This window comes from Mustela nigripes, chromosome 10 (assembly GCF_022355385.1).
Source record: "Mustela nigripes isolate SB6536 chromosome 10, MUSNIG.SB6536, whole genome shotgun sequence".
NCBI lineage: Eukaryota > Metazoa > Chordata > Mammalia > Carnivora > Mustelidae > Mustela > Mustela nigripes.
This window is the reverse complement of record NC_081566.1, coordinates 37,023,423-37,051,347: the sequence shown is the minus strand read 5'-3', so window position 1 is coordinate 37,051,347 and position 27,925 is coordinate 37,023,423. Positions and strand designations below refer to the sequence as shown.

General features: G+C 35.7%; 1 long non-coding RNA gene across 1 annotated transcript in view; it reads left to right on the top strand.

Annotated features, from left to right (window-relative positions):
• The first annotated feature begins 10,994 nt into the window (after positions 1-10,994).
• Positions 10,995-27,925, top strand: part of LOC132026151 (uncharacterized) — a 64,902-nt gene continuing 47,971 nt past the window's right edge. The window contains exon 1 of the long non-coding RNA XR_009406798.1: positions 10,995-11,184. This is a non-coding gene — a long non-coding RNA (uncharacterized LOC132026151). The remainder of the gene's footprint in view (positions 11,185-27,925) is intronic.

Genomic DNA, 27,925 nt, shown 5'->3' with positions numbered 1-27,925 from the left:
CTCAACTGATGACTATGCTGGAAAATAGTACATTCTCAGTAAATTTTTATTGGTCAGTGGAGTCAATCTTACTATACAGATTATAAATGAAGAAAACATTTAGGCCTCACAGGGTTCTTGAGGCAAACTTAAGGACCACTTCGCTGTTGCTCCATGAGGCTGGAAGTAACTCTAATATTGACACATTATTTGAGGGTTATGCTCAGAAGTTGCACAAAACCCGTCTAGAATGGATATCTGTTTCTGTGGCCCACCCATGTCTGATCTGAGTCAAAGGAACATAGGTCCGTGGGAATTGAAGGAAAGATGTCAGGAAACCCAAGGGCCAGAATATAACCAATGGTTAAGACTGAGACCAGACTCTGGCATTGTAGAAAATTCAAGAAGTGTACCATCCACATGTGTAGGCTCTTCTGCATTACTCTTCATTCTTGCTGAGGACTTTCCTTACTTTCTAGTCTACAGTCTTGCTGAAAATGGACTGCCAGTCCTCGTCATTCTATTGACTGGAGCTAAAAGCTTTCAGTCACAAGTTCAAATTCCTAAGAAAAAGGACTGAAATTAACTGGGCTTAGTGAAGTCCCATATCTGGGCCAACACAGAGTGGGCTAGGTAATAGGACACGACTGCTCTGGTTGCACTGTGTAGATAGAAAGCCTCAATGGGACTTCTTAGAATTCTGGGGAAACTATGCACTAGGCATCCATGCTATTCCTGTCTACCTGTAGCTGCTGGCAGGTGTACTGAGCTTGACAAGAAATACTTTAAATGCTTTTCCTCCCAGCCACATCTCCATATCCTCTCAGGTGCACTTGGCTAGATTTAGCCAGCAGATTTTTATTTGATCTAGTAATTGTCAACCTAAGAACCAGTCTACCATCATCTTTGTATGCTCCATCCATTCGTGCTTTTTTGGCCCTACCCAGACCTGTTTCCCTGTGATTGGAACTCAGATTCTAGCATACTTCACAGGTGATCACACCCACTAGTTGGTCCCCACTGTTAGTCCCCACTGACTAAGAAGCATATTTTTGTCATTTGCTTTTCATTCCCTGAGCCCATCTCTAAGTGCTAAAGCTTAACCTGGAAATTTCCAATATGGCAGTCATCTCTTAAGACAGCCCACTGATGTTACGATTGCCCTTACTCTCAAACCCGTATGAGTGGAGAAAAATAATCTGTTTTGGGGGAGGAAGCAGAATGATTTTATTTTCTTTTTAACCTTTCTTTACATTATTTTATTGCTCCCATCATAGACCAGTCCATTAGAAGGATTTTTTGCCTATTTTTTAATGTCCTTTAAAACAATATTTAAAAGAGTATGTCCAACAACCCATTTTTCTAGCTGATATTTTCACTGCTTATTCTGAAACTTTAAAATTTTAAGCTTCACTGGTAAAACTTTCAGCGTAAATTATTAATCCAATTTAATTTCAATTTTCATAAGTTATTAAAGAAGATTGCATGTGAGTAACTAGTTTTCAGATTTGGTAAGTTCTAATTCAAGACAGCACTAATGCACAGCCTTTGGGTATTAACTTTCCTTAAGTAAAGCATGAAATAATTTCTTTCATCCAAGACAAAATGTGGATGGCAGATGCTTTTCAAAGGGTTTAATTAATTATCTCAATTTTAGACCACCCAAGAGTTGGAAGTAGACTTGGAATTGAATATATAGATACAGTGCAAAAGTAATGCGATGTCTGGTAGGCCTAACAATTTTCATAATTGAAGATCTTAATAGATAATTTGGTGTGTCTGTGAAAGCCGTGTACTTTCCTCTGTTAAGAAACTAGAGTTGTGGAGTGAATTATTCTTCCTTCTGCCTTCTTCTTCTTCTTCTTTTTTTAAATTTTCTAAGGTCTATAAGGTAATTTCTTAAAGTTATTTGACTATAAGATACTTGCTTTCATTAAAGTACCAACTCAGTCATTACCATGGTGTGAGAATTATTTTTGAAGACAAGTAAGAAATAACAGAAAAGAAACCTCCATAAAAGAGTCCTGAAAGAACATTCCGCAGAAGTTTCCATAAGTATTTACAACTCCCTAAATAGGAGTAAAAGTACTTCAACCTTGACATTTCACTGTGTTACAACCATATGGACACTCAATTTATACCAAGGAAGCTAGAACGGCTTAATTTAAGTTAATCATATGTGTGATATTAGAAAAAAATGCCAAACCAAGAATGCAGTAGATAACACATCAATTAATGTGGTTATTTGAGGATCATGAAATAATCTCACTTTTTACCAAAATGTTTCCTCTCCAAGTAGTCATTGCCTAAAATTTTCACCACTGGACTCCCAAATGGATAAATGTGTTCCCTAAATCTACTCATTTACACTCGTGCTGTCTAGCGGAGCAATGCCGTTGCGGAAGGCTCTTTAACAAAATCAGTCTCACAAAATGCTGAGCAAAGATTTCAGAAAAACAGAAGATTATTTTCACATTTACTTTGTCATAAAAACAGCAAACACTAGGCAAAAATTAGTTATCACATTTTTAAGCCAAAAAAAAAAAAAAAATCCAATTGCTAAGTGAAATCGTACCAAAGTTCAAGTTGTGGATGAAAGATGAATGTAATAGCTTGAGTGGATAAATGAGGTAGCAGGACTTTGAGTAGGAGCTGTGGCATGGTTCAACAGACTTTTTATAAATTCTGCTTTGCTGGCATGTGGCTGAGGATCAGAGAAGGATTGCCGTGCCCCTTTGTAAAGGTATCACGTGCAATTCCGTAACTGCCCAAGACATCATATGCCAACATAGCAAGGTATGATGAAATGTGGAGAGTTAGGGAGAGAATGGACAATAAAGGGGGAAAAGGGGGAAAAGGAAATGAGGATAATCAGTAAGTCCTACTGAGTAGCTGGTCTCTAAGGCTATGTTCTAATATGATGCTACTACGTGGTTTCCAGAGCCTTGCTACTAAAAATGTCCTCAGCCAACCAGCACCAACAGCATCACAAGGGAGATTGTTAGAGGGACAGGTTGAATCTAGAACCATGCCTCCCACCCAGAACCAGCTCTGTATTTGAACCAAGTCTCAGATAATTCATATTCCTACTAATGTTAGAAAAACATCGTTGTTTGGTAGGTCGATACAGAGTTTCAAAAGATGTACCGATAAGTGAAGTCAAAACTCACATGAAATCATCGTTCTTCTACATAAATGTAATTGTGTTATTTTAATCTGAGACAAGTAATAATGGTACCCTGTTTTGGTGAATTTCATTTTAAAAATTAGTCTCCATGCACAGGTTGTATGACGTCTGTGTAGCTTGTTTCCCTGTGATTGGAAGAAACAGAAAATACACTGCCTTTTATCATCGAAAGCATTAGACATGGGGAGACTTAAGAAAACAGTAGGTCAGCCTACTTCTCCCACTATGATGCCAAAACAGCCACATGAAAAATGACAAACCGAAATAGTGGGGTTTTTACTTTGTTCCACATTAATCACGATTAATCACGTGCGTATTTGGGAAATCCTCGATGTCTGAGTGTTAGTTTTTACTTACTTGTAGGAAATGCAAACATCGCACTCAAAAGAGGATAATAAACTGAGACAAATCAAAAGCCTTTCAGTCACTTAAAGGTAAACATCTAAAGTTCACAAAAGGTTTGTCTTTTACAGAGTTCAAAAAAGGAAAAGAATAAAAGTAAGAAGCAACCTCTTCAGCATGTTTGTTTGGCCCAACTCCCTAAGATCTGACCACACATCCCAATATGTGCTCATTATAAATTCAGAACAGTTGAGAAACTTCCTACTCAGATATCATTTTCATCTGATCCCAATTTTCCCACCCAAGTCTCAGACCACCCATGACAAACAAAATTATGACCAAGAGTTAATTTTATAACAAAAACAGTTTGTATGTAAATGTGTGAAGAGCAGAAATTTCTATGTATCCATTCTTTTAGAATATAAGTTTGAGGCCAAGTTAAAAGTCTTAACGTAATCCAGTAATTCAGTACTTGCATGTCTGAGCTAGAACTCTTAACATTTTCCCTGTCAGCATAGCTCTAAGTGTTGGGAGTGGAAAGACGTGGTGCTTTTTTTATGTTATGCTGTTTCTACAAATCAAGTGATTTCCCATATCTCAGTATCTCTCTCTGTAGTAAAGGAGATAACAATACTTTAGTACCTGCCTCATTGAGTTATGGTAAATACCAAATATAACAGTGGACCTTTGAGATATAAGATAGGAGATGTGTCAAGTATTGTATAAATATGAAAGAGTTACTGGTAAGTGTGTTTCTTAAAGATATTATAGGATTTATAATATGGTATGTATTCTGAGTTTACTTAATAATATTCAATTTAGAAGGTCTAATTCTGCCATCAATGATATTCATTGATGATGATGATATTCATTCTTCAATAGATTTTCCTTCAGAAAGTAGAAATTGACCTTTCTGATATAGAAGATGTCTATGTGATAAAAACTTTATTGACTGGACTTGAACAATTATAAGAGCACATATATGCAAATTTGAAAGAAGGAGCAAAATACATAACAAAACTAATTTATTGGTGTTATTTTTGTTTTATTTTCATCACCACTGCATTTGAGCATTTTATTCAATTTCATTTTCTCAATAAATGCTTTAGAATATGCTGAATTTATACTATTTTTATACTATATTTAGAATTTTTATACTATATACTATGTATACTATACTTAGATTTTTTTTAGTTCAAATTTTGAACAATAAGCACAGCAAATTTCAGAAAATGAAGCTTGTATTCAGGCAGGGAGAGACATATAACAGACAAGTACATTTGAAAAATGAGATATTTTCTGATAGTAATAAGTTCAACGGGCAAAACTCCAAACCAGACAACAAATTAGATAGGATAATAGGTGGGTGTCTTCCTAGAAGAAAAGATGATGGAAAGGAGCCAGCAGGTGAAGATCTAGGACAAGGGTATTCTCAGCAATGGGCAAAATTAATCAAAGAGTTTGAGGAAAGTCTGAGCCAAGGCAAGTGTGAAAGGCAATGAAAGAGGGCGGATACAAAATGAGATCCAGGTGTTAAGTAGGGACCACAATAAGATGACATTGGGTCTTATAGTCATAGTAATGGAGGAGGAGGCTATTTTGAGTGTAGTGGGAAGCAATTACAGAAGTCTAAGCAAGAACGTGGCAGGGTATATTTTATATTTTAAAAGCTAGCTGCTCTGTGGAGAACATACTGTGGTGTGAGTCCTTGTGTAGAGGCAGACGGACCAGATACAAGATGATTAGAATAATGCACGTGAGAGATAATAGTGGTTTGGATGCACATAGCAGCAGAAGGCAACTTGAGAGGTAATTGCATTTACAGTCTATTTCCAAGATAAGGCCCACAATATTCACTTATCTGTGGGCACATAAAAAAGAAAAAGGGGACTCGAGAATGGTAGCTAGGTTTCAGACTCAGCGGTTGTTTTGATAGATGTGTTGCTGGCTGATTTAGAGGAAGCTGGAGAAGGAGCAGCATGTGAAAAAAAAAAGAGGAGGCTTCAAGTAAATTACAAAGCCTGTGACTTGCCCAACCTCATAATTGCTATTAGTTCTTTTATGTTTAGGAAGCCCTTGCTTTTGCAGACCCCCAGAAGAGGAGAGAGATGTGTGATAGTACTTCAGATTTACTGAAACTCTGCTGGAGTTTCAAGACAGATTGTAGGCCAGGGGAAAGAAAAACAAGTCCGTCTGAGAGTGGGTTTTGAATCTCCTCTAAGAGGAAAGGTATTGAATCCACTCTGTCTTTATAATTTAGGACTGGAATGTTAGTTTCCCCTGGGAATGCTCCAAATTACTAAATAAATGTGGTACTTTGCTGATTGCATCAATTTTACTTGAAGATTTCAAGGGCTTGGGAGGCCAAGTTTAAGAGGCTTAATTCCATGTAACATATAATACCATTTATAAATTATGAAATAGAATAAACATTTCTATGTATTTTTCTAGATAAGACATGAGATTATAAAAGCAGGAACCTAAGTGCCTTTTAGGTTTTGCCTTACGGACAATAGAGGTCACTCAAGGGTTTTAAGCGGAGGAGTGAAAGAATCAGCTTCCCTTTAGAATACCCATTTGGCTGCAGGTTTGAGAGAGGATTATTGCAGCAGTGAAGGTGGTAGAGTAGGGGTCAGCAAGACTGGAGATAAAGGAGACCCCTAACTTGAACTGTCGTGCACACTGAGGCATATACACCAAGAATGAGATGGAGTGAAATGGACAGATTCATGATCTCCATGGGCATGACAATTAATTGGGTATGAAAGCCCAGTAAAGGGAAGGAAGATTTAAGTATCAGGTCCAAGTGTTCTGTCTTTGGTCCCTGGTGTACTCTTCCGTGAGACAGGCAACAATGAAAGATGCACAGATTAGAGAACGAGATGATGACTTTAGTGTTGTCTGTATTGGGTTGAGGTATCAGTGAGTCATCCAATGGGAAAGGTACAATGGGATCTACAGTTCCAGTGCTCAGGAAGAAGACCAGGGTTTCAGAGGGAAATCATCTGTGTTAAGTTGTCATTGAACTCAAAAAAGGTGACTTGCAATCTGTTGAATGAGAAGAGAATAGGGTCTGAGAAGGAATCTGAAAAATACAAGTATATTAGAAACAAGAAGAAAAAAACCAGTTTAAAAAAAAAAAAATGAGAGGCATAAGAAAGAGAAAGAAACCCAGGAATAAATGAAGCCATAAGGAAAGAACACTCCAAGAATGAGAAAGTGATCAAATACCTAAATGTTTTAGAGAACACAAGTATTAAAAGGACTGAAAATTGTTCATGAGATTAAGCAACACAAAGGCATTTGGTGGTCTTGCTAAAAATAAATTAATTAATTTAAAAAAAGGATGGCAAGGACACAAGCCAGATTATAACAGGCAGAGAAATGAGAGAAAAGAAAGTAGAAATAGTGAATGTCACAAAATTATCAAAGGCAGGAATTTTTAAATATTGAAGAAACTTGAGATTCTTAAAATGCTAATAAAAAGACTGTAGGCAAGGAGCTGCTGACAATTTGAGAAAGATAGAAACATCTAAGCAGAATTTTCTGAAAAGGCAAAAGTTATCATCTATGCACTCTGTGATGGATTTACCTTAGACGGGTTGAAAAACTTTTCCATTGTAATGGGAAGGAATTAGAAAAGGACGAATCTTACATTTTGGCAAGTTTGTTGGTTTGCCGCTGAGAATGGGAAGGCGATGCAGTCTAGAGAGAACAACAGAGTAGAGAGGGAAAAAAATGGATAATGTGAAAAATGAAAAAAAAACTAAGTGGGCAAACAGTTTTATACACCATTGAGTAACTAGTCAAATTGGAGACTATGAGCTTATAGTAACATCTTTTATAGACAGATTCAATGTTTATCTACTCACTCTTAGAAGCCCAAAATACCCTAGAAGAGATTATCAGTTGGATGAATCCCAAATTGGGTTTTGCCTGGTGGGACTGATGGGACATCAGAAAGAAAACAGGACAAAAAAGGTAAGAGCCTATATGACATCCTGAAATATGGGCTCTAATAGGGCAGGAAGTATGAAAGGAAATTGAATGGAACATGAATGAGGAGACAGTGGAGGAGCCAAAGAACTGAAGTATCAAAAAGGTTGAAAAAGAGGTATGATAATAGAGGTGGAAGGGTTGAAAATGGTAGATGGAGAGTAGGTGACCTGACTTTACAATATTCACAGTAAACTTTTCCAATGTACATTTTGGGTGCAAGTGATTATGGTAGGACTGGAGGTGGCCACATCATCAGAACTGATACCAGTAAAGAGTGTTGAGTGAATTGCCCATGTGAGCATTGAACTAAACCAGGGTGATGGCAGAACTAGAGATGAAGGGGAAATCTGAGACCCAGATGCCTGCTGTCCAATGGATGAAAAGAACTGAAGAAAAAGTTGGTAGGTGACAACAAGGAGGAGTTACATAAATGTGTTCCAATCCTGTGACCATTAGTTTGGTCAGTGTACAGGTCCTATATGATTAACTTACACCAATATTGTGGGGAATCTGTGGTCTCACAGTAATTTCCCCACTTGTCCTCCAGTGTTTGAATCATTTGTTTGGATTCTATTTTAAAATATTCTTTCTAATATGCTGGCATTATCTACCAGATTTTTTGTGATCTGTTGGCTACTAGTGAATAGGTCTCTGCAAGATGGGAAAAAAATTCAGCAAAAATTAATCTCATCTTTTCTTATGAAAGGCATTATGAAGGATTAAAAATAGTGAAATACAATTCAGCCCTTGAAATATTGACACTCTAGTATAGAAATTTAATGAGAATAGGATAACATAATATCATCACATGGGTATTGTATGAGAAGGCAAAACTAGAAAATTCTGGACAGCATGGGGTGATGACAATTTAGGGGAAACTAAGCACCACTCAATGAAGGAGAAATATTCAAAAAAGGAGAGGACTAAAAAGTATCTTCTAATTCTACTTTGGATCTGTTTAACCTATCCTAGCTACAACATACTCTAAGAGATAGCAATGTGTACTTTATTTTTTTTTTTTTTTTTAGATTTTATTTATTTATTTGTCAGAGAGAGAGTGAGAGAGAGTGAGCACAGGCAGACCGAGTGGCAGGCAGAGACAGAGGGAGAAGCAGGCTCCCTGCTGAGCTGGGAGCCCGACTCGATCCCAGGATGCTGGGATCATGACCTGAACCGAAGGCAGCCGCTTAACCAACTGAGCCATCCAGGCGTCCCAGCAGTGTGTACCTTAGATTGGATTGGTGATGAAGATGCATTCGTATTTCCTTCAGAATTACCTCTAGTCTACAAAAAGACCACACAGAGGTAGGAGGAGTGAATGGGAGTTCCCTTTAATTTGTATGATTTAGGCTGTGGGAAGGACACATCCAAGAAACTCCATGAGGGCTCTTGATATTTCCCCAACAGAAATGGAATTTTTGATGCCATTTTGGAAAGGATCCATGACTTGTCTGATCCTATTATTCCATGGGCTTCAAGCTCTGAACCAGTCATAGGGCTCCTTAAGCCCCAGACTAATGTTCTGGGAAAAGTGCATTCCTTCAACAAATATGGAAGCTTCTATTGTTTCAAGATTCTGTGCAAGGGCTCTTGTGGGGCCCAGAGAAAAATATGGCTCCATGCCTGTTACTCTAATGCCTGTTTATAGTCACATGTGGGTCACTTTTAATGCTATGGTCTGGGTCTGAACCAAACACACTGACATGACTAAAGTGGATATTCTTTATTTATGCTGAAATATTCAAATATATTGTACTGGAAAGAAAGAAAGAAAGAAAGAAAGATCGATCTTATTCGGCACCATGATAAGAATGTATATGGTGTGTAAAATGGGTGAGTGCTGGTTTGAATCAAGTACTATCAACTACCAACTCCATGACACTGGGTAGTATCAGCCCCATTTTCTCATCTATAAAACAGGGATAATAGAATAACTAATTTATTAGTGTTGTAAAGATTAAACAAGATGATGTGAAGTGCACATTTCTTGGCATCCACCATAAGAAGGTACCTGTATTAGTGATAATCATTATTATTTTAGAAGGCAACATATCTGGTTGAAAAAGATGGACATGCGCTCAGTCATGTATGGGTTAAAACCACGGTAGTAAATTATCCGTTTTGCCCACCAGAAATGAAAGTAGTACAGTGGACTCTATGGGTTGCTACGATTAAATTACACAAGACTGACGAGGTGTTAGCAGGTACACAACAAGAAAGAGCAAACGACTACTCAGAAATCCCTTCATTTATTTTTGCGTAACTCTGTGGATCAGTATAAATGAATGGAGTTCTTATTTTTTTTTAAGATTTTATTTATTTATTTGACAGACAGAGATCACAAGTAGGCAGAGAGATAGAAGGAAGCAGGCTCCCTGCCGAGCAAAGAACCCAATATGGGGCTCGATCCCAGAACTCTGGGATCATGACCTGAGCCGAATGCAGTGGCTTTAACCCACTGAGCCACCCAGGTGCCCGAATAGAGTTCTTATTTACCAGAGTCTACCTTCCCCATCTTCAATGCTGGAAACATGGGATTTGATGATCTCTAAGATAACTTGTACATCTAAATCATACGTATTCACCAGAGATTTTTAGGAATCAGGCGAATGAAATCATCCTGAAATAGCTGAACGATAACTTCTGGCTGCCAGTTTTATGAAATTTTTGCATTTACCAGAGGAGGCAAAGTAAAAAAGGACTTTGAAAAAATTATACTTCCTCTTCATCCTTGCTTCGCCGAAGCCCTTTCTTTGATTTCCTTGACATTGTTGCCTTTTTATGTTTTCCAGCGCTATTCCCCCTCTGCTTTCTCCAAAACCGAATAGCTACTCAAAAAAAGTTAATTCTATTTCCGTGTCACGATGGACTAATTTAGCCTGCTAGTTGAGAACTGCAATAAAGCTTCTTTTTCAAAATAAAATCTGTGAATTCATCACTGGGGAAAAAAACAAACAAACAAACAAACAAAAACCAAAAAAACAAAAAACGATTTTGTGCTTCTAAACATGATTGAGTTCCACAATGGAATGAGATGATAATTTACTTTGCGCCACCTCCCAAGTTAACCGGGAACACAAACAAATAAACAAACACGTTTTTCTGACAGGCAAACCAGGCAGATCACAGACAAAACTGCAGGGCAGGGGGATCAAAAGGGGAAAAAAAAAAAAAAAAAAAACAATCTTGAAAAAGCCGAGCTTCCAATCTCCTCCCACTGGTCTCCGTGAAGGATGACTTCAGTCCCTTTCTTAACTAATTCTGTCACTGTAAAATCCTACAGTCATTCTTCCACACATAAAGGACAAATAAGCTCAAGAGGAGGCTCTCGATGCTTTCAGTTTTAACTATTCACCAATGGTGGAAAAGGCAGAATGTCTGAGCTCTGGCCCGGCGGCCAATCGGAGGGCGGGGTATCTCCCACATGACTCGCTGCCCCTGTCTTTCACATGGGCTGTAATTTAGTTCAATTCAGAACTGCAGATAGTACAGCTTTCACAGGAGCAAGGGATGCCTGAGCACAAGTGGCTGAGTTCCGCGTGACTTTATGAAGCCCTTTCCCACCTCCCTCCTTCAGGAAAACGGGGGATTCTGCACCTGCGTCAGGGACAGTCTGGCCAAAGCCTCTGCTCTGCCTCCGGGGACGAGGAGCTAGCACAAATAGCCGTTTTGAAATTGTGAGTATGCATTTCTTTCCGTCAAGGGTGCCGATGAAAATAGTTTTATGTCATAAGCATCAACGATTTGGAGATTTTTTTTTAATTTTTTTTTAAATTTTTATTTATTATTATTTTTTAAGGCACTTCTTTTAAATGTGTAGGAAAAGGTCTCCGGCAGGCAGGAAGATGGTTCGGGGACAATTGTTGCATGCTTTGTTATGTTAAAGAATTAAAAATAAAAGTCAGGCATTCCAAAGAGTAGCTGCAGGAGGGTTGCACCCCGGAACCTTGCTCCTGTAGGCTGCTTTGTTCATAAGAAAAAAATGAAGGCACACTCATAGGTACTTAGTTCACTTCTTCTCGTTCTTTATGTCTAATCAGATCTGATCTGTCCCCAAGAAAAATAAAAGACAAACTTTGCTGACTCCACTGACCAGGGTACCATAGACTTTCCAGACATCTGACAGTTATTATAATTAGCTATGAAAGACTGCTAAGACACTTGGGGGCAAATAGCTCTTAAATTCTGAACAATGGCTTCAAGCCAGAGCTTTCTTTTTATTTATTTTTTAAACCACCACTTTTCATTTCATCATAATGATAGAAACGGGGCTGGTTTCGGTGTTTTCGTCCACAAAATGTGAAATAAAGTCCCAGCAGAAGTGAAAGGTGACTGGGTATAAAGTGGTCAGTGTAAAGATAGAAGGAAAAGACAGCTTTCTGTATCAGGATCCAGCCTTCCATGTATAAAGATTTTTTTTTTTTTTTTAATTCCTAATAGGGTGGAGTGAGGATGTGGGGGTGGGGAGGAAGCATGCGGAAGCTTCTTTATAGAATGCTTGAAGAATAAAAGAATTTGGGATTTCTTTTTACTAGAAGGCAAAAGATACACTGAGCATCTAACTTACATGCTTGGTAAGGTTTTTTGATGGAGTTTTAAACAGAAGCGACATACAAGCCAGTTTTTTTTTTTTTTTAATTTATAAAATAATTGGAAACAAATGGGGGAAGAATGATCCTGTATTATTGCTTTCTTTTTACATTGAGCTAGGCTAACCTAGCAATGCATTATGCCTTTACTTCTAGAATCATCCAAATTCTTAAAAAGTTATAGACTAAGTCTCATAAGAAATTAAAAGGCAAATCAAATCGATGTGATTGTGACTGATGAAGATTTTGAACGACAAAGCCTCCAACAAAAAGAGAGTTTGTAAGAAAACATTGCCCTCCTTATTTTTAAAAGAGAGTATCAACTCCATCAATTATTGAAAGGAATTATTCAAAGGCTCCAGACATAACTAATTATGGCTTAAAGAGATCTGCCAGAGCAGGGCTTGTGTTCTAATTATAAAAGTCCAAGACGGTAGGATTCATTTTTTAAAGAGGACTTGGACACACATTTTCGCATAATCTTTTTTAAAATACACCATTTTTTTTTCTTTGTCTGCTCTCATGTTATCTACACCTCCCCCACCGCCGCCCACTGTGTGCTGAGACACCTGAAGGCTAGACATAATGATCAACAGAGCTCCAGCCTGTCTGGACTCCAGCCAGGTTTTTTTCCCCCCTCTACAATCAAGGAGCTTGCACGCAATGCATGCCCAGCCTATTCCACTGCTATGTGCAGATCCGGGATGGAAGTCTTACACATACTGCGGAAAGATTAAAGACAACAATATCCCCTTTCTTTTACCCCAGACAGCCTCAATTTTTAACCCTTTCATTACCTCTCAAACCAAGACGTCTTCTCCGTTCAAAAGCAGGGCTCAAGGGACCCTGCAACTCCTCACCATATCATACAGCTACACATGCCTCATTGGGTATAGAAATCTCATCTCAACAGACCCATCGGGGGCATATTTTAGGATGAACAGTGTGCTAACGAAACAAAACACAATTTACTCGTGCGGGAAATGCATTTTTGAATGAACTTAAGCTGTGTGAAATCTGGAAAAAGTCAAAGGTCTGTGGAAAGATTCTTGCAAAGCTTGCAGAAGGTTATAGCGTTTCTGATGAAGCTGTTCTTTAACCGTCTCGCTCTCTCTTTCTCTCTCTCTCTCTCACACACACACACACACACACACACACACACACTCAAGAGACACATTCAGCCGGGCAATTATATCATTATATCACAGAGAAACCCTGGTTTGGTGGTGATGTCATCACATATAAAATTTTGCCTTTGTGGGCAACATTTGCAATCACCTAATCTCCAACGTCTGTTGGGTGTGTGCCCATAGGAAGTTCACATGTTTGTGGGATTAACCAACACCCACAGGAAAGGACTATTTTATTTGTAGCTATCTCTCTCTTGAAGATGTGTTTATGGGGCAGTATGGACATGTTTATCAAGGTATCTGTAGTCAGGCAGAGTTTCTGGTTCTAGGAAGCCTTACTAAGATGCTGGTTGAACATTTTAGAGGTGGCTTAATTTCTACGCTATGAATAGGATTTAGAAACAGTGAACATTTTGCAATCATGTGGATAAAAATGATACAGTACTAAAAGGTGTTATGACTTGGTGATTCTTATTTGGCACTTACATTTTTGCAAACATTAAATAATTTCACTCTTAACTTACTGGTTAAAGAAAGAATGTATATAAATGACTTAAAAGTAATGCTCATTTCATGTGCTCTGGGTTAGAGGATAATTGGGTTAAAATTTTATGGGCTGGTGCAGTGTTTGTATTTATTTTCAAGTTTATTTTGTGGGTGTTACACTAAACAGTTGTCCACCAATCAAGTTGTCTAGATTTTTAATAATGTGTGTATTTAAGTGTACTGTTTTATTTTACTTAACTCAAATAGAACAAAGTTTAATAATTTTCTGGAAACAGATTGCCATATCTGAGACATAAATATAGAGCAACCGTACATACATAATGTCTCTTCATTACTAAGTTTTGATTTGTAATTTACTCTTCATTAATATAGAACGGCCAGGTATACTTACCAGTTCTTATATACCAAGTATTTGATACATTATTTTTTTGAATTTTGCAATTTGCTCTGAATACTTCTTTCTTGCATACTTAGAAAAGGATTAATTCTGAAAGGATTTGCAACACATATGTATGTGAACAGCACGATTTATACACCAACATACAAAATAATGAGATTAATTTTACTGAGGTATTTATTGTATGATTGTTTTAAAATGAGAAAAAATGTTTTGTTCTGTTTTGCTTTCATGTTACTTTTGTTGAGAAAAGCATATAGCTCAAAGAACAGATACATTTTGTACTTAGAAAAAACAAGCTACACAAGTTAGGTGACATTCTGTGGGGTAAGACTCTAGTGTGAACTAATAAATAACTTTTTTGAGAAATTTTTGGGCTTGACTCCATAATTTTTACGTAAATAGTTCTTCTCCAGCATATACTGGAGTTTTTGCCTGAGGATGAATTATATAATTGTTTTGTCAAACATAAAAAAAATGAACAAGTAGTTGTTGGATTTAAATTTCACCTATTTTCTAAAAACAAAACATGACATTGCCCACTGGGGATACAGGTTACTAAAAAGGCATCTTTCAAAGAATAGAAGATAATGGACTTGATTGAAATAGTTGAACTACGTAACGCCAATTCAAGAACAAATGGTTTTTCAGAGCATAAAGGAGAAAGAACAATTTACTATAGTACAGTTTATTCTTCTTACACAATAGTAATGATTTATTTGAAATGGCAGAACAAACAGTAAATATACAAAAACAACCAACGATTTCTCATGTCAGAGATATGTCAAGATTCTTGTTTCATAGATTAAAATATCCTTAATTCAATTATTTATCTGAAGACTTTAGTGAAAACCTATACTCTTGCTTGCTTAGTTGATATAGTAATCATGTGTTCTTGCACATGTGTATAGATTGGGTATATATAAAATAAAATATATTTGAATGTAGTTTTATGACGAAAAATAAGTGTTGGTATTTTACTATAACCAAAGGTTTTTTTGTTTTTTTAATGATCTTGAGTTAGAATAGTAACATATTTTAACACAATGTAATTTCGATGGGGAGGTCCACATAGCTATGTCTACGCTAGTAGGGGGACATACTCAGATAATGGCTAAATTGATGTATTGATGATGTAATTATTGCAAATGCCTCATATCAAAACATATTTCAATCATTTCAAAAGATATGACTCTAATGTGGCAAACGGTGTAAAGCGCTATTTTTTAGAAAAACTTTGTTTCTTGACATTAGGAATATGACTGCTAAAAGTCGGCTGACACTCCTAATTTCTCTTCATGGAAGGACAGATTGGGTTTAAAAAAAAAAAACTTGCCTTGAGACCTGAAATTATTTTTAGTAGATGCCCTGGCACTGCACAGAGAATGCACAGGAACCTCAAGTCACAATGAGAAAAGAAGGAAAATTGGTTTGGTTACTTGATGTCTCAGCTTTTATTCTTTCAAGCCTACATGCAGACAGAACTCAAAATTAACTTGAGTGAAAACTATCCGAGTTATTTTCACAATTTTCAAAAGACCCACGGTCCTGTTGATAAACCATTAAGGAGTAGTATTCTAAGAGTGATTGAATGTTCCCCTGCCTGAAACTCAGTCAAGCTCAGTGAGGCGCTGGGGTCAGATGGGCTCATGAATCACAGATAGGAAATGAACTGTGTATTGCATATTTGGAGGTTGAAAAAGAAACATTTGGGATATTTTACCGTAAACAGATTTTGGGTTGAGTTTTGGCACATCTTTTTAAACATCAAGCCTGCAGTTCAGCTGAAATAACTTTTTATATGTATAGCTAAGACCAGATGGCCACGTGCTCCTTTCTTATTTAGATGAGACTTTTCCTTTCAATAACATCTTTCTTCCTGACCTGCTTAAAAATTCCAGCGAATGAAATCAGCACAGGATTTTCAATTCTAATTGACCATGTGCAGAGGAAGGGCCAGTGGAGAAATCAGTGGAGGCATTGTAAGGCTTTACTGCCTCAGTTTTGTCTTTGTGTTTTTCCCTTACTAGCCAACCTAAACTAATTGAAAACATTTAATTTTTATTAAAATTAATGTAGCTGCAAGATTAATCCTCTATACAAATTGTGTGAGTTGGCTGTTTCTACCATTTCATCTTAAGTAATCCAAAGAAAGTTATCCTGTACCTGCATAGTCTCTTGACTAACTGGTAAGCAAGTGATTGGTTTAAAAAAAAAAGCATTAAAATACTGGCATAATGATTGAGTTAAGATGAAAAAATGACGATATGAAATGTATTTGGAATAAATCATCATTATTGGAACATACATGTATTTTAAAATTTACCTTGAAAATATCTGCTATGTAAAGTTCTTGGTCCATTATGTGTGTAGTCATTATATAAAAAAGAAAAAAAAATCTGGAGTTTTCATTTGGATTTAGGTTACTAAAAGATAACAAACATTGAAGATGATCTGTGTAGTCAGTGGCTCACTTAGCAAATCATACACGCGGTGAAAGTGGGCATGTGAGTTTTCACATTCTGTTTCTTCTGGACAAGTTCATGACTCAAATAATTTTCTTCATAGTTGATTTATTACTTCGAAGAGTCAAAGATGTTCACTTTTTAAAAATTTAATTCTCAAATGGTAAAAGTGTTCGATGAAAACAAGTTATCCCTCTGATCCTGACATTATTTTGGCCAAGAAAGATAGAAACATGCACCAGAGGTGCATAGTTTTAAAACATATAATTAAGTTTAGAAAAACCCTGAATTAAACATCCGTGTCATTGAAAAATATGAGCCTCACAGTAACACTGTCTCTGATTTGGAATTCTTTGCTCATTCTTCTGCAGGCAACTTTTTACCTCCAGCAAATCTACTAGTTGTCAAAAGTGGGACGCCTCATCAAAAGCCACACCAGTGAAATTGTTTGAAAAATGCCTCTTATGACTGATCAGATCAGTTAGGATTTCTTTACATCAAAATTTCACAAAAATTGAAATGTGATTACCCATGGGGTTCACACCTATGATGGCACATTCTAAGTCACCAACATATAAAGTCAATTCTTTATGAACCTTGCAAACAGTCAATTTGTATGACCAAAATATTTAAACTCTCATTATATCATTAAGTATATGCATTAATTACAATATCTCATATTTGATCATTTTCCTCCTGATTCATGTATTTTAAAAATGCATTATAAAAAATATGTATGGCAATGATTTAGCCCATTTTTGTTCTATTACCCTAAAGGCATAAAATATAGTTAGAAAGTTGAGACATCAAAATATAAACAGAAAACCTAAGCCAAAACAAAGTCTAAAAAATTATACACATTTTAAACTAAATTTTACTTTTAAAATAAAAAATTCTAATTGACAGGGAATCTAGCCGTTTTGTGTGGGAGATAATGGACAACAGGATCTTGGGAAAAATAATTAAAATTATATTGGTGCTGTAATATCAGATGATTGAAGCTAAGATGTTCAAAATAGAGTGGTGTAAACAAGGAATACAGCTCCTAGTTACTCCCACTTTCTTTCTTCCATGTTCTTCTGAAAAATAGATGGGTCTGGATTCTGTTGGATCCCAGATAATCACAAATACTAAGGGAATTTTAGTCTCTATATTTATATGGGGTCATGGTTGAGATTTGCTAGTCTATTTTCCTGTATATCCTAATTCTTTTGATGCACAACACAGGAGAAATTGTGATCAGTTTGGCGAGCTCTGCAGCTGTGTAAAATGTCTGCCTCTCACTCTATCCCCTTTCCTGTTCTGTAAGACTGGGATCATCAGTCAGAGACAGGGCTGGCTCCTCGAGAAACCCGGGCCCCCTTTAACTCTCCACGGAAACCATTTGTGTCTGTGTTCACGTTCCTTCTAAAGAACCTTTCCCCAGACTAGAGCACACTTCTGAACATCGGAGGCTTCTCCCCCAGTTTGCTGTGTTCTCAGCCATTCCTGCTTAAGTAAGACTTTGCCTCACCCAGCTGTGGTTCACACTCAGAGCTGGTTTTTTCTGTTTTTTTTTTTTTTTTTTTTTTTTTTAATTTTATATTTTTAAAGGGTGGAGGAAGTGGGGGCAAACAGGGTATATGTGACCTCAAAAGAATAAGTGTAGGGGCAGTTGCAGATGTCTTTGGCATTCTGAAAATCTGCAGGGTTGTAAACAGAATAACAGGGTGACACGGAGTGTGACTGGACAGCTCTCACTTCCCGCACGTGGACTATACCCAGGCTGCAGTGGAAGTTTTCTCTCAAGTAACGCCCTTGAGGTGGGCTCTTCATTCCTCTAGTTCATACTTGATTTGGTATATTTCCTGCAGAGAAATTTGCTTTTTTAACTTAAAAGGCCTAACCTCTCCTTCAGCAAATGTATGACTAGAACAAAAGTATGAGAAGAGATTTATGTCCATAAGAATATGAGAATGGTACCAGAGAATCCAAAATGAGGCGAATATGTCAAAAAGTTGATTCTAGTTGATTATGTTTTTATCATCCATATGGATTGTCTAGAAATCTGTATGGAGAGGTCACCTCTGTGCGATGGGAAACCGGAACTAAACCAAAATTCTATGTACGGTTTTAAGTATCCTGTTGATTGCTTAGAAACATTCATGAAAGAGACATATTTCACGGAATTGTGGAGTCGTCTGATCCTTGTTGCCATTAGCCATCGCTGGGATATCCGTCAACATTTAAGGGGAGAAAATGAAACACTCACCACTGCCCTGGTTGTTGTAAGCACTTCACAGAGCGCCTCCCCGCCCCAAGCCCTGAAAGGACGGAAAGATTTAAGCTGACAACAGTGACCAGGAAGAAATTCATTCTTTGGTTAGTCTGAGGACAGAAAAGGGTTAATTTTTCCAATCTTTGTGAAGGGAAGGGGGGGACCCCTGGAAGATAAAAACCAAACCAAAGCCTAAGCTGCTAGTGATTTGGTTGTATTTATGGATTATGCTACATCTTGAAAAGAAGAAAATCAGAGCTGTAAGATGACGCTACAGGGGTCGTCTGGACTTTTCGCGGAGTCTAAAGTCTGTTTAGTCAATGCTTATGAAGGCCTGGATTTGACCTTTGCTCTCCTCACTCCTCCCTGTTCCAGGTGCAACATTTTTGCAAGTGCTTGACCATTATTGGACACTATGTACAAGCTTCGAATTGTGAATGCATAGAGTGTCCTTAGCATAAAAAGCAATCTAGTAGTTATGACACCTCCATTAAAAGAGAGAGAGAGAGAGAAAGGTTAAAAAGATCTGTTAACTTACATACACTCACTTTCCTTTATAATTAATACACGGTGACTCTAGGTATTCTTCAAGATATAATTAAGGTGATTCCATTGCAGCTTACATTAAAACCAGTTTGGTACATTAAAACCAGTTTGGTACGATATGGTGAGTTTTTATAAGAATATTTAAGGTAGTGATTTTAGTCTAAACAAATTATTCGTGAAGTTAACAGAGAAAATCATCTATAATGATTTTGTTTAAATTTTTACATATACACTCTTAGTAATACCTGAAGCTCTTATGTTATAGGTTTTGTTTTTGTTTTCTAGAGGATTAATCTTCTAATAATTGTATCCACTGAGAGAAGAAAACACAAAATTCCCTTGTCTTTGCTGCTGGAATATAGTCACACTTGTTTATGTCAACAAATCTGCAAAGTATATTTCTTATTTACAGAGTGTTTGGTAACTCTAAGAGAAAGTCCATTTATACATATGCATTAATTGATATTTTGAACAAAATAGCCATGTTTGTGCCTCTGAAATGTTAGATAACATGCATAAAGCATATATTATGACTTAAAAGTAATTATATAAACATAAAAGGGGATAATAAATCTATTATGTATAGAATACATTAAAAGCTTTAAAAATTGATCTTTCTGCTGAAAGTTTTGTTCAATTGACAGTTCTCTAAGTTACATAAATTTACTCATTTTAAATATATAGTTTTGAACTTTGAAGAAAAGGAAATCTCTAACCTATAAAGGTTTTAGAATTTCACAAATGAAGTCATATATAAACATCTTTGTAAGCTAGAATACAAAAAGTAGGAAAAAAATCATTTTTAATTTAGAAATATTTCAAACTACACAAAAGGTATAAGCAATGTAAATATATATATATTTTTAAATTTTATTTATTTATTTGACAGAGAGAGATCACAAGCAGGCAGAGAGGCAGGCAGAGAGAGAAAAGGAAGCAGGCTCCCCGCTGAGCAGAGAGCCCGATGCAGGGCTCGATCCCAGGACCCTGAGATCATGACCTGAGCCAAAGGCAGAGGCTTTAACCCACTGAGCCACCCAGGCACCCCACAATGTAAATATATTTTCATGCTTCTACACCAAGATTGACAATTTTTAATATTTTTCTTCATTTACTCCAAGCCATTAAGAAACAAACTATATCTAGTTGAAGAGCCCAACCCCCTTTTCTATTTCCTGATATCCCTTTGGCTTTAGGAGTAATCACTACCTTTTACTTGCTAGATCATCCTTCGTATCTTCATTTTTAATCAACTAGTTATGTATCACAAACAGTAAAAAATGAACAAAGTATCAAGTATGAAGTCTTATATTCACTGCTTCTTAATTTACCTTAAAATTGTTGAACATTTTTTAAGTGAACATATTCATTGGAAACTGTATTTATTCATTTCAAGTTAAAATACCATAATGATGATTTGATATAAAGATTTAGGTTAAAAGATCTCTTTGCCCTACCTCCACTAACTCCTTTGGTTGCAGAAATTGAGAAAATGTCTCCTGTCTCCCTTTTATTCGAATTTTTAGAATTGAGCCTTACTGTTTTCATGTTACATAAGGGATTGGTAATATGATTAAAGCTTTATACTTTAACATGATCTCCATTGCCGTCATTTTATTGTTTTTATAAAGGAGCAAGTATTATAGGTAGCTTCAGGGATATTAGTTTTCATATTTTTACCTTCATAGTATCTCATATGAACCCTTATTTTAAAATATTCTAAGGAGCCATAGAGTTATGTTTGGTTTGGTTTGATGAGAAAATGCCAACAATATCATAGTTAAAGAAACAAACATTGACTTCAGGACTGTTTTTTGCCACTTCATGTGGAGTCAGATTTCTGTTTAAAGAGGACCAAATGCATTTCTGAAAAAATGTATTGAAACCAAGATCCTTATTTGAACACAGTATTGCCACGGATTTACATAAGCTATGTGCTAATTCATTGCCAATAGACCTCTTAAATCTACGGATCCTCTGTGAATGCATCAGAGTAGAAATCTGCATCAGAACATTTACTGTTATAGGTTATCTTTAACATCTTCAGAGAGAAAATTTTAGAATTACCTGAAGGTGAGTTTGAATTTATTTTTACCTATAAATCCCTTAAAAATTATTTGGGTAGCAATCTATCAAAGTCAGTTTAAAACTTAAGATCTTAATGCCTCAGAAAAGACGTTAACTAAAATACCTAGGTCAGATACTTGAGCTCACTCCCCAACAAAACTGAACTTTCAGCTTTCATTTATGAACTACATGTTATTTCCAGACTGGACAATAGTAACCACTAGTAAATATTTACTCCAGGCAATATGTATGCTGACATAGTTTAAAGATGATAATAGATAAGTATGCAAGACTCCATCTTTTTTTCAGGTTCAAACCAGGGTATGTTGTAGCCTTCAATAAATGTGACCCCTGATTTTTTAGGCTAGGTGAAAATAATAATAATAATAATAATAATAATAATAATAATACAATGATCTTGACTGTACCATTCTTAAAAGAATAAATTGCTATACAACATATTTAAAATTGATATCCTCTATAATTTTTGTATACCAAATCATTTATTCAATATCACCTTTTTACTATAAAATGAATTCAAGAGTATGGAAAACTGGTTTTTAAAGGCTCTTCTCTTGTAACATGGCCAAAAGAACTGCAAACATATTTACTAAATATTTAGGGAATCTTTTCTTTCTTTCTTTTTCTCAGCCACCTATCATCTTCCTTACCCTTTAAGCTACCAATAGGCTTCCCCTCCAGATAATTTCATAGTCAGTGCCACTCATTAGGGGTTTTTAAATACTTGTTTCTCCAAAACTCTGGTCAATTCATTAACATCTCTCAGTATTTTTATGTCTGTTTCTCATTATAGTCACACAGCAAATAAGAAGAACCCTGGGTAAAGAATAAGAAGATACGTTACTAAGTAACTGGCTGACTCTTTTGGGACCTCAATTTCCCTGTCAGTAGTTTAGGGAATTAGGGCTCCTGGATCTTCAAGGTCCCGGGACATAGCTCTGCATGATTAGCTGAAATTGAGACTATTAACAGATTAATGAATTCTGTGCTTTCAGAATAATCTCAATATGTTACACATGTGCCAAGTGGTCCAGCCTATTGGAAATCTAGTCATATTTATAATTTTTCGAAACAATTCCTTTTAAATGTCTAATTTTCACTGGTTAAATCCCTTTGTCCATAAACTTTGATTCCTAAATGTGCCTTCTGAAGGATGTTCTTCATCTGAATCTGATTTCCTGCATGAAATACCATATGTAAAACCGTTAGTTTAAGGAGAAGTTAGATAATTCAGACAATTCATTTTACTGATGAACTAAATCAAATCAGGAAGCAACATGGTCACTTATTTGTAAGGATTGTGTGTGTGTGCGTGTGTGTGCACACGTGTCTTTGTGTGTGTGTGTTAAGGATATTCTTTGCAAACTCCATAATAATCTGGAACCACTGGGTTGTACAATAGAAGAAGGAGTTCACTAAATCTTAACTCTTATTATTGCAATGATATGATATGACTGCGGGGGTTTCCCAGATGCTGATCTGGACATTAATACTAAGAGTACAAAACAGACATCTTCAAGGTATTACCAAAATTGTATTTCAAGTTAGCACTACCCCTATTTTTATTATTGGGAAGTTGATCATTGAAACACTGTTGAGGAACTCTGAGAACGTTTTTTACCCTGAATTTTAGCAATGCAAATTTACTCAGATTTCTTGTTTATGAGCAACTTAGGAAAGTTATAAATTCTCTTGCTAATTCAGGCTATGCTTTAGGTTTAAACTAGTTTATAACTGCGGTATATAGCTTCCACAGGGAAGAAATGCAAGGAGTGGAATTTTTCAGTTTCAGATGTCAGAAGCAGGGCTCATACTAAAAGTCCAAATGGGAGTGCAGCAAGAGTGATGGGAATCCATGGAGGAAATGATCATGTCAAGTGAGTTAAATAATAAATGTAAAATGAATTATAAAAATATACTTGAAATATGAAGAGTTAAAACTATGCTGAGATTTTTTTTTCTACTAAAGTCGATTTAAGATATTTAATTTATCCTTTAAGAAAATTGTGATCCACAATTTTCACAACTATTCAGATTATGTCATAAATCAGACAATTGAAGTGATTTCTTATGCTGTTCGTCCACCAAGATTATCTTTGCCTCCAAAATATGACAGAAACACAGAGTAGATCCAAATTAAATTGCCTTTGTAGATATTCACAGCATACCAAAATCAAGTGTTATAAAATTATCTACAATATGAAATTGTGGAAATGTCTATGATTTTCTTTATCCATCTTTTTTAAAAAAGTCACTTTATTCAAATAATTATATAAACCTAATCTTTAGAAAGGGAGAATGAAGAAGAAAAATAAAATATCATATGTGGTCTAGAAAGTGTTTTCTTAACTGAAAATATGAATCATTCAATGAAATCATGTAGCCTTTCAGAAATATTTACCTATATCAGATTTTAATTTTGTCTGTCATTCTATAAAGCTGTGATACATTATACCATAAGCCACAGAGTAACAAACAATAGATTATTAATGGTCACATTTGAACTTGGTAGGGAAAACTTTAATTCTATAATTGCTATCAATGCTAAGTTGAATTTATGCATCTGAATTTCCATTATAACTTTTTTTTTTTTAAATGGGATGCAAACCAGAGGAAGTCCTGAGCTAGAAAATATCAGTGCCTAAATAATATGCATAAAATGAAGCGCAACATTTTTCATGGTCACAATGTGGATTTCTTTTCTTTTAATTTAGGAAACTTATTTCTTTGAGTCAAACTTCAGTGTTCAAGAGTTTGATGATCTACTTTGTGAAATAATATAATTTTCACACAGAAAAGGGCCTTAGAGGTTACTTGTAGACAAAGAACCTGAGCCGTGAAAAGAGAAGTGAGCCATCCAAATTCATGGAGTAAATTATCTAGCATGATAAGAGAGAATTCTTTCCATTTCTCAGGTGTCTCTCTAAAAATGACTGGATAAAAGAAAACATAGAGATGAAAGCACAACATTTCCATTTGCTTAATAACATTTGTTCTGATAAAAGCCCTGCTACAGATAAAGCTGAGTCAATTTGTTTTAATAAGAAGCATCAAACCTCCTACAGAAGCACTTAACCCCTTTGTTATGCAGCTTCTCATTTGTGAACTGTCTCACACATAGCCTGTATACTCCATGACACTAGGGATGTTTTATTAAGTGTTTACTGCCAGTAAATCATAGTGCTATGTGCAATGCATCTAATTCTCATTAAAACTTCTATGATGTAAGTCCCATTTTTCCTTCTTTGGAAACGAAGAAATTTTTCTAAAAAAGGGTGGCTAAGTGTTAAGTCCATGCTGCCACAATGCCTGTATGGTAGACTAGCATTTGGACCCAAAGACCAGACACTTCACCTGTGCATCTAACTGCTTTTCTTCATGGCTTTTCTTCCATTACTGTCCTAAAATATGGGATAATAAGTGGGGGGGGGGGGGGGCATCAGTGTAATAAAGCCTTTTATAAATGCAAGATGGTATTAATTCGAGAAAGGATGCCTGCCCAATCTCACATTATCATGGGTAATCAATTCTTAGATGTGCAGGTCAAATCTTTCTAATGAGTTCCATTACAAGGAAGATGGAGACAGAACATACATAAGCACCATGGAAAAGCCCATTTATTTTACTTGTTTATTTAAAATTCCTATCTATTGAGTTCTCTTGAAAATCACTATAATAGGGTTTGACCTGTGTGGATAATACACTTTTTATTGTCACGCCAATTATATTTGTTTTATGAAATCAATTTGTTCTCAGTCATATTTCCCTATGGCTCATCAGTTTCCTGTTTTTATCTCCTTTACCTCATCAACATATTATATTGTGCTCTTCCATCTAAATAGCAGTAATGGTGCAAAAAAGTATATATTAGTATTGGTTGCAAATTTAAAAAATTAATCCCATAACATTTTAGTAAATGCACTGAACTCTGCTTTAAGATAATTTACAGTAACACCGAAGTCCACCTGTAATGACCTCTATCCAATTGAATGCAGCCACCAGTGATCCTTATGAAAGGACAAAATTATACCCACAGATGTGCTATCAAGTTGTTACAATGTGGCCATTTCATAATCAATCTATAATGTTTACTGAATGTTAGCTCTAGAGAAGATATTGGACATCAACATAGTTAATGTTCTCATGGTTTTTAAAAGAAAATCTGTAAACAATCTCAATCTTGGACCAGGGTTTATGGAGTCTGTCAAGAAATAAAAATGTACATAGAAATTCTAAAACCTCACACCTCAATTTTTTTCTGGCATTTTCTAAAATTTATATAAACAACTAAAATCTGATTTGGTTGGAGGTTTGGTTGGACTCACAAGACTTTCTGTCTTGTGATTTCTTAAGTGTTATTCAACTGGATGTTTCTAGATGTGAAACTCTGACTCAAATCAACTTCTCTTCTTGGAGAAGAAATGTCAGTCATTGACCGAAAATTTTTTTTTTTGCTTCTCAGCTTTCTTTAAAAAACAAAACAAAACAAAACACAGTTCTTGATTTCATGGCAGGTAGTGAAACTCATTACAGAAACTCATTCATTCCACAAACAACAGTAAAACATTTTTTTAAATATACTATATCTAAAAGAATTCTTACACTATGTATTTTTCATCCACTGAAAATATCTTTGAAGGTATTCACTATTTTAAAACATGTACCTAGTGCGTCTATGTACAATCTCAGCTACTGGGGTAAAACTTGTTAGAGGTCAAGCGTAATAGCAAGGGACCGGAAGCTAGTTTGGCAGTTTTCTATCTGCAGTGTTGCTCTTAATTCTGAGAAATTCTATTATAAATTTGACATTGTCTTCTAAATCTATGCTGACCATTCTAAAGAAGTTCCATTTTTTATCTCTGAAAAGCAACCACTCAAACCAGTCTTTCAAATGTTATTGCAAAAGTCATTTTAAAAAACCCTTATTAGAAAGCTTTATATTTAAATACTTGTTCATAATTTGCATCTAGTTTTCTCTTAAACCGTTGTAAGTGATCTTGAAATCATTCAATAGGACATTCATGTATTATCATGAATTTGTTACCATATACATGAAGAGTAAAGTTAAACTCACATGGTGTCCCTAAAGAGACAAAAGAAATGTTCACCAAATTACATAGATTCTGGTCACAGGGTAAAAATGGTAGAGACTGGATCTTGTGCTACTTTAATTCAATGCCTATTTATGGAGCACTTGTTTATTCTCAATACTGGCCTATGCAGGTGGGAAGCCATAAAAAACATGAGAAAAATTTATTCTCCATCCTCCAAGTGTTCATAACCATGTTGATTGAAAATAAAATAAAAGCAATCAAAGTAATTAACTTTTACTCAAAATACAGGGTGAAGTTAAAAGACAACCCTCTTTCTACCTGGTTGTAGAAGAATTTATGACAAAAATCTTAGATTTGAGGATAGCAACTCCTAAGTATGCAGAATCCAAAGTAAGCAGAAATGTCAAGGAATTATATTTTCAAAATTATCTAAATTTCAATAATTTTCAAATAATTGATCCTCATAATAAAGACCAGCCGAAATATAAGCTCAGAATTATTAAAGTAAACATTGGATTATTTATCATATAATTTTTGGATAGTCTGTTCTTTGATTCTTATAATATCTTAAAATGGGAATTCATGGATTAATCAAATGTGTCAGTTCATTTTAAGAAAAAAATAGATCTGTATTAATGTTTCTTGTTTCATGTAATTTAAAGGAGTATTTTTAATCAGATAATTACCACTTACTTCAATACTGCACAAAAAAGTGCTATCAAGTCATTTATTGGTTGACTACAATCACATTCTCCCCAATCTGAGAGCATGTACATGAAGGAAACACCAAGCATGATGCCTTCAGTGTGATCAAACAAGTAGCTACTGCTGTAGGACATTTGTTCCAATAAGTCTACAGGCATTTGGAAGAACTCAGATACATTTCAGAAAACACTTGGGATCTTAACATTCATTCCTGTCATTCTCTTTGTTCCAGGGTTCATATCCATGAAACCAATGATATCATTGAGAATGTAGATGGCACGCATTAGCACAGTTAGCATAAGCATTGACCACACGTTCTGGGTCAACTCAGTCCTACCAGTCACTGCCTCAAGAATCTTCAGAATTAAAGCTGCCCTATTCTTGGGTCTTCAATGTGTTATTCCAAGATAATCTTTTCAGCAGACCTGGGAATTAAAAAGGTTAATCATTTCAAAGCAGTAGAATTGATGGAATACCATCATGCTTGTGGAGTTAGATAGAAACAAAATACTCCAATTAAACTGCAATTTCTGGAATAATTTGGAGTCTCATAGTGACAGTAGCTCATGGGATCATTGATTTTACAGCCATAGGTCCAATTGACAGCTGAGTTCTTGCCACTTGTCACCTTGAAATTTGGGCCTATATTTCTTAGATCCTTTATCTTACCAGTGAATTCT